The sequence below is a fragment of the Myotis davidii genome, unplaced genomic scaffold, assembly GCF_000327345.1.
Source record: "Myotis davidii unplaced genomic scaffold, ASM32734v1 scaffold86, whole genome shotgun sequence".
NCBI classification, from domain to species: domain Eukaryota; kingdom Metazoa; phylum Chordata; class Mammalia; order Chiroptera; family Vespertilionidae; genus Myotis; species Myotis davidii.
Genome location: NW_006298058.1, coordinates 2,714,772 through 2,723,542, shown reverse-complemented (window position 1 = coordinate 2,723,542; position 8,771 = coordinate 2,714,772). Strand labels below are relative to the sequence as shown.

General features: G+C 35.8%; 1 protein-coding gene and 1 pseudogene across 1 annotated transcript in view; both read right to left on the bottom strand.

The window, feature by feature from the left end:
- Positions 1 to 8,771, bottom strand: part of MYO3A (myosin IIIA) — a 212,238-nt gene that overhangs the window by 30,277 nt on the left and 173,190 nt on the right. The window lies entirely within an intron of this gene.
- Positions 2,942 to 3,738, bottom strand: LOC107184678 (annotated as a pseudogene).

The window sequence follows — 8,771 nt, the reverse complement described above, 5'->3', positions numbered from 1 at the left end:
GGGGGCCCCCATAATCACCATATCTCAATCCAATTGAGCATTTGTGGGACAAAGTTAAAAGAGCCATCAGGCAGCTGGTTCCACAACTGTCAACTCTCACAGAACTGGACAGTGCTATTCATCAGGCATGGTGTCAGATTCCTCACATCACCTTTCAACATCTTGTGGAGTCAATACCAAGAAGAATTGCTGCAGTTTGAAGGCAAAAGGTGGCCCAACAAAGTACTGATGGGGTGGTCATAATAATCTAGCCACTCAGTGTATATCTCTGCTTTTATGACACTACCATGCTGTTTTGATTACTATAACCTTGTAGTATAGTTTGATATCAGGTAGCATGATTCCTCCAATTTTGTTATTCTTTCTCAAGATTCTGTGGTTATTCGGGGTAACTTCCTGGTTCCATATAATTTTTGAAATATTGGCTGAATTTCTGTAAAATACACCTTTGATAGGAATGCATTGATCTACGGATTGCTTTGGGTAGTATGCACATTTACAGATGTTAATTCTTTCAATCTATGAACACAGTATATAATTCCATTTATTTTTACCTTCTTCAATATCTTTCTTCAGTGTCTTACAATTTTCTGAGCACAGACCTTTTACCTCCTTGGTTAAATCTATTCCTACATATTTTGTATTTTTTGCATTTGTAAATGGGATTCTTTTCCTAGTTTCCCTTTCTGATAGTTCATTATTAGTGTATAAAAATGCAACAGATTTCTGGATGTTTATTATGTATCCCAATACCTTACTGAATCCATTTATCAGTTCTAATAGTTATTCAAGGTTCTCTATATTCAGTATCATGTCATTGGCAAATAAAGACAGTTTCACTTCTTCCTTTCCAATTGGGATGCCACTTATTTCTTCTTGTTTGATGGCTGTGGCTACAATTTCCAGAACTATGTTGAATAATAGTGGTGAAGGTGGACAATCCTCTTTTGTTCCCGATTTTAAGAAAAAAGCTTTTAGTTTTTGCTCATAGAGTATGATGTTGGCCGTGGGTTTGTCATATGTGACCTTTTTTATGTTGAGGTATGTTCCCTCTGTCCTCACTTTGCTGATTGTTTTTATATTAAATGGGTACTAGATTTTATCAAATGCCTTTTCTGCATCTATTCATATGATCATATGGTTTTCATCCTCCATTTTGTTTATGTGGTATAACACATTTATGGATGTGTGAATATTGTACAAACCTTGAATCCCAGAATAATTTCACCTAATAGTGGTATATGATCTTTTTAATGTATTGCTGGATCTGGTTTGCTAATATTTTGTTGAGAATTTTAGCATCTACATTCATCAGGGATATTGGTCTATAATTTCCTTTCTTTGTAGTGTCTTTATTTGCTTTCAGAATTAGGATAAAGTTGGCCTCATAAAATAAGCTTGGGAGTCTTCCCCCCTCTTGTATATTTTGGAATAGTTTGAGAAGGATAAGTGTTAGTTCTTTAAATGTTTGATAAAATTCACCTATGAAACCATCTGGTTCATGACTTTTGTTTGTTGGGAGGTTTTTGTTGTTGTTTTTTTTCTTAAATTACTGCTTCAATTTCAGTAGTTATAATCTGTCTATTAAGATCCTCTGATTCTTCCTGATTCAGTTTTGGGTGATTATACGTTTCTAGGAATTTATCTATTTCTTCCAGATTGTCCAATTTGTTGTCATATAGTTGTTCATAATAATTTCATACAATCCTTTGTATTTCTTTGGTGTTGTTTCCTCTGGTTAAATGTTTATCTTTTCAAAGAAACAGCTCTCACTTAGTTTCATTGATCTTTTAAAGATACATATGTATATATGTATCTATATCATTTATCTATCTATCTATCTATCTATCTATCTATCTGTCTATCTATCTATCTATCTATCATCTATCTAGCTATTGATTTAGAGAGGAAGGGAGAGGGAGAGAGAGAGAGAGAAACATCAATGATGAGAGAGAACCATTAATTGGCTGCCTCCTGCACAGCTTCCATTGGGGATCGAGCTCGCAACTTGAGCATGTGCCCTGACCAGAAATCAGACTGTGACCTTCTGGTTCACAGGTCGATGCTCAACCACTGAGCCATGTCAGCCTGGCTCACTGATCTTTCATGTAGTTTTTATAGACTCTATTTTTTTTATTTGCACTTTGGTCTTTATTATTTTCTTCCTTCTATGCACTTTAGGCTTTGTTTGTTGTTCATCCAGTTGCTTTAAGTGTAAAATTAGATTGTTTGAGATTTTTCTTATTTCATGAGACAGGCCTCTAGTGCTATGAATTTTCCTTTTGGGACTGCTTTCACTGTGTCCCATACAGTTTTGGTTGTTGTATTCTCATTTTAATTTGTTTAAAGATATCTTTGATTTCTTCCTTGAACTCATTGTTAATTTATTCATTGTTATTTAGTCTCCACATCTTTGTGTGTTTTTCTTTTTTTCCCCTTGTATTTGATTTCTAGTTTCATACCATTATGATAAAAGAAGAAGCCTGATATGATTTCAATCTTCTTCTTCGTCCTCTTCTTCTCCTCCAATTCCTCCTCCTCCTTCTTCTCCTTTTTTTTTTTAACAAAATAATTAATTTTTGTTGTTGTTAATCCTCACCCAAGGAATTTTTCCCATTGATTTCTAGAGAGAGTGGGAGTGGGAAAGACACACACAGAGAGAAACATGGATATGAGAGAGACACATTAATTGGTTGCCACCTGCACATGCCCTGACTGGGCCAGGGATTGAACCTGCAACTGAGATACATGCCCTTGACCAGAATCAAACTCAGGACCCTTCAGTGGGCTGAATCTATCCACTGAGCCAAACTGGCTAGGGCTAATCTATGTTTTTAATTCTAATTAGAAGAAAACTTGTTTGATCACATGAAATATATTTACTAATAAAGACAATCAACATTATGTTTTTACTTTTATTAGTATTTATTTTATGCTAAATTTACTCCAAGGCCATAAGTTTTTGTTTCTTCAGTTTCTTCTGGGATATCTTTCCTTTTGTGCAAACTCCTCTTCCAGTTTCAAACCAATCTGCTCTTTTTTCTTTTTCTTTTTTTTAAATTTTTAAAAAAAATATATTTTATTGATTTTTTACAGAGAGGAAGGGAGAGAGATAGATAGTCAGAAACATCGATGAGAGAGAAACATCGATCAGCTGCCTCCTGCACATCTCCTACTGGGGATATGCCCACAACCAAGGTACATGCCCTTGACCGGAATCGAACCTGGGACCTTTCAGTCCGCAGGCCAACGCTCCATCCACTGAGCCAAACCGGTTTCGGCCAATCTGCTCTTTTTTCAATAAGGATCATCTCAATGTGTCAGGGAGAGTTCATGTATGGGTTAATCCATGACCTCTGTAAATTCTACATCACATCTTGGGAGCTTTGTTCACCTAGATGTGTTCAATGACACATCTAATCCTTTAAGTTCAGTATTGCTGTCTGCATTTTAAAGTATGTGCAGCAAAATTTCAGCACTCTTTTTGGGCCACTGTCCCTGTGTCCAGCCCTACTGTTTCACCTGGGCACACCTACCAACTCCACCATTGTAATGACGGAATGGCACACATTGTTTCTGTAAAGTATTTTCCTTTAGCTACTTGGTGGCTTTTCAAATATGCATTCCCTTAATGGCCTAGGCAGTTTCACAAGTGTTCTTAAAGTGAACATGAAGATTTGAGCCTCTTGATTTGCATGATTTTGTGGGGTTTTCTGTGTCAAGTGAATAGCAAACCATTTTCAAAGGTCAGCTCTGGCCGCTTTGGGGAAGAGCTCCCTCTTCCTCAAGGAGCCTTTTAACATTTTTTGTAAAACTGGTTTGGTGGTAACAAACTCATTTAGCTTTTTCTTGTTTGGGGATCTTTTTTAATTTTAAATTAGAGCTTTGTTGGATAAAGCAGTCTTGGTTGTATGTCCTTGCTTTTCATCACTTTGAATATTTAATGTCCATCCCCTCTGGCCTGAAATGGTTCTGTTGAGAAATCAGCTGACACTCTTATGGCAGTTCTCTTATAGATAACAAATTGTCTTTCTTATGTTGCTTTCAAGTTTCTCTCTTTGTCTTTAACCCTTGCCATTTTAATTATTATGTGTCTTGGTGTGGGTCTCTTTGGGTTCATCTTGTTGGGGACTCTGCACTTCATGGACTGTGTCTTTTTCCTTTACTAAGGTAGGGAAGTTTTTAGTCATTATATCTTCAAATAGATTCTCAATTCTTTGCTCTCCCTCTTCTCCTCCTGGTACCCCTATAATGTGATGTTGTTACATTTCATGTTGTTCCAAAGGTCCCTTAAACTATCTTAATTTTTTTTTAAAATATATTTTATTGATTTTTTACAGAGAGGAAGGGAGAGAGTTAGAAACATCGATGAGAGAGAAACATTGATCAGCTGCCTCCTGCACATCTCCTATTGAGGATGTGCCCGCAACCCAGGTACATGCCCTTGACCGGAATCGAACCTGGGACCTTTCAGTCTGCAGGCCGACGCTCTATCCACTGAGCCAAACCGGTTTCGGCAAACTATCTTAATTTTTAAAAATTCTTTTTGCTACTCATAATGGGTTTTTTTTCTACCTTGTCTTCCAAATTGATCTTTCAATCCTCTGCTTCATCCAATTTACTGTTTATTCCTTCCAGTGTATTCTTCATTTCAGATATTGTATTCTCCATTTCTGACTGATTCTTTTTTTACAGTTTCTATGTCCTCTTCATGCTGTTGTAGTTCTTACTAAGTTGCTTGTAATTAACACTAAGTTCCTTGAGCATCATTATAGCCATTTTTTTAATATACTCTATATTTGATAAGTTGCCTTCTTCCATTTCATTTAGCTATTTTACTGGAGACTTCTGTTCTTTCATTTGTGGCATGTGTCTTTGCCTCCCCATTTTGGCTGCCTCTTTGTGTTTATTTCTATATTTTAGGTCCAGTCTTGGTAGGTGGCCTATGTAGTAGGTGTCCCGTGGGACCCTGTGTGATAGTCCCCTTGATCATATGTGTTGAGTGCTCCAGGAATATCCCTTGTGTGGGTTATGTGGACCCTCTTGTTGTCATTGAGTCTTGATTGCTATTGGCTCATTTGTGCATGGGATGAACCCTCAGCCTGGCTGACTGTGAGGCTCCACCCTAACCATGAAATACAACTGCTGTGTAGGTGCTGAACACATGACACAGAATTCTCCTCAGCAGGTCTGGTGCCTGCTGAGATCTCCCTTTGGATATGATACTTGTGAAGCATATTGGATCCTGCTCTGATGATGTCTAAAGTTGTCAACTGTATGCGTTGTCTTGGCATCTTGGAGGGACTCTGGTGTAGGTCAATATCAGACGTTACCTCTGACTGGCCCTGGCATCCTATTTGGAGCTACAAAGAGATCCACATTTTGTGGCTGCCTCTTATGTACCTGGGTGTATAAAGGGAGGGCTCTGCACTGTTCAGGCATTTAGGGAAAATTGGTCCCTATCCTAGAGCCACACAACTCAGTCTGTCCAAGAATCTGCCATGAGAAGCAGTAGCTCAGCAGAGTGGGGCCTCTGGGAGTCAGGATGGGGATAATGGATCTCCTATGAGGAGGAGGTGCTGGTCAGGCTTTGGGGAATGTTGGGGATGTGTACTTGCCATACAATTCAGTCTGTCCTGGATTTTTCAAGTCCTTGGTAGGTTGGAGTCACCAGGATTCAGGCAGGTGCTGTCACTGGAGGGTGAGGCTAGTGATCTCCCATGAGGGGAAAACACCAGTCAGGTCTAGGAAAGTTTGGGGAATGATCCCTGCCCCAAAGCTACAAACTCAGTCAGTGACACCCTCTGAGTCTGCCCAGATCTCTACAACCCTGCCAAGGCATCTGACTCTTCAGCAGGGTGTAAGATCATCAGGGTGGGGCAAGAGTGAGTCCAGAGGGTAGGGCTATTGCATTCCCCCAGGCTTGTTTTCAGTTGGTTATTCAGGTTGATTGTTCTATAATTTATTTGTAATTCCAGTTTGGTCTTGGGAGGTGAGGGTACCTTCCATCTCTTGCATGCCATCTTGGATCTCCCAGTGTATTTCTGTCTTATCACAATTATTTCTCTTTTCTGTTTTTCCTGTGGTTGAATAGTATTTTTTTTCTTTTTCTAAAAATATTTATTAAATTACAACTATTTTTAAATTACTTTCTTTCAATAAATAATTAAAACATTTAATGATTTACATTTTCCTATGAATACAGTCTGGCTGCATCTCATTCATAGTTTTTATATATATGTAACTATTTTCATTTTTATTATTTTGAAATAATTTATAACTAATTATAACTCCTTCACTTCAGACTATCTTATTGATTTTTAATATGCAGATTTATTTTTCACATCTATCTCAATTACATCATGGTCAGGAAATATAATCTGGTTCAATTTATAATTTTGGGGAGTTTGTGAACTAGTCCAATATGTCTAGTTATAAGAACAATTAAAAATACTACGATTTAAAAAGAAGGCATTTTCTCTGTGTGATATGAAATTATGAATATATTACATGTGAATTTACTTTGTTGACTATCTATTTTATTAAATATGATATGCAATTTATCTTTGAACTGACCTCATGTAGTAAGTAATATGGTGTACAACATGTAAAGAAAAAACTCGGTTGATCTCCTACCATTTTTTTTTGTTTTTTGAAATACTTTAAGCAATAAAAAAACCCAAAAAAACCCCCCAAAAAACCTCGGTGTACAGTACTGCTAATATTATTGGTCTTTTTTGGGGTGCATTTTAATAAAAAAATAATGGGAAGATGGGGGGGATATATTGTTCATAACGTTTCTGTTTCCATGTAAGCTCCATGTTCTCTGTAGTTTAAAGTAGATTAAAAGTATGGAATGAGAAGAAGTATTTTGGATGCAAAAAATTTAGCTCTTTCTGTCTAAGGCTTCTAGGTCAAGTGGTTAATCTGAATTAATTCAGTGAACTTATCAGAAATCCATACTTCAGAGTGCAAACTTATGTAAGGCAAATTGCTTTATAAAATTAGTATTTATTAAAATACCAGAAATAAATGATTCTCACTGAATTGTAAGTTTATAAATAAAATAATTTCTTTTTGGATATTAAAGGTTGTTGTTTTTTTTAAGAGTTTTGGGGAATTAGTATTACTATATATGAAAAAATATAGCAAATAAACTTAGGAAGATAAGTGTTCACCAGAGGTATGTTGGGTGAGAAGCAATATAACCTCTTTACTTTCTATTCTTGATGAAATAATATTCATAACCCAACATTATTTGAGCTGCCTGGCTTTCATATAAATGTAAGTATATATACAGATACATGTGGAGGTATCTTGTTAGCTAGTTTGCAAAATACATTTCTAGGTGCTAGCATTACAATGGTAAAATGATAGGCATACCTAACAAATATGAAATCTGCACCATTATAACTGAAAAAGCTAGGGTTATTGTATGGATCTAAATGTCATAAATATTTAGAAGCAAATGGAAAATTGCTATTTTTCCCCCCTGACATTTACTCTGAAAGCAGCATAAAAGCATTTTCATTACACCTACTGTACGTTTGCATGGCAAAGGACTGCTTTGATTTAGTGTTGAATTTACTGATGATATTATGCAAATGAAACAGAATTATAATAGCGTCCTTATTTGTTAATCTTGCAACCATTTAAAAATTGTAGCTTGTTGGGTGGTATAGCTTTTTCATAAAAGGAGAGGAGAACATGCTTTTGTGTTACCAGGGTTTATTTGTTCTACAATTAATCTTTTTCTTCTCTTCACAATTGTCAACACAAATTGCCAGGTGTACCATAATTAAGAAGAAAACATCTCCCAAACTCTGCACACCATTCAGGGAGAAATAATGCAATTGTCATTGTATACTTATGCATACAACAGCATTTATTAGAATTTGTAATCAAATGACCATGCTCTAGTTAAATACAACCTATTTATATATTTCTCCTGGTGAAAATGCGGGGAAGTTAGCTAATATCAGTTTCAATTTATAAAAATTATTAGCAAAACAAAGATATAAAATAAGCTGTTCAAGCACTTACCTTATTTTATTTTTAAATTTCATAATTAGCTCCTCAGTTTTCATATGCATATTATTTTACTCTTGGCACTTTTGCACTTTTAAACATGTCTTACAAAAAGAGAAACCTTATAAAATAAGGTTATAGCTTGTTAAAATTTGCAAAATTTAATTATCTTTATTTATTATCCATGCTTTCTTTAGAAAAAAGATTTAATTATCTTTATTTATTATCCATGCTTTTTTTAAGGTAAAAAGCATTTCCAAGCTTTACATAATCTAGCTAAGGCTTATTGAGGTCTTACAACAGAGTTGGCTGCAGCAATTATTGGAAAATGCCTGTAGATTTTTGAGAAATACAAGAGAATTAAAATTTCAGGTGCCTCTTAGGCTTATTTTAATGGCAGGATTACTTGTAAATAAGCTTGATTTTGGCTTCTGAAGTGAAAATTTTCATGGGGAAGTAGGGTTTGCCATGAAGGACAGTACTGCAGGGGTGGCCTGTTGATCCCAAGCTAACAGGTCCCACAGCATAGCAGCTAAATCTGCCTCTGCAGGTGAGGGCAGCCGCCTGTACTTTGAGGTTCCAAATTCAGTGTTGTTTTTTTTTATCACAAGGAGTATTAGAGTAGACAACATATGAAAATATAAATGAGTATTTAAAAAGAATGTAATGTTACATTTTTTTGTTTTAATAAAAAACAAACGTTCTAATCTTTACTCTACTGGTTACTATACTTCACTCCACTA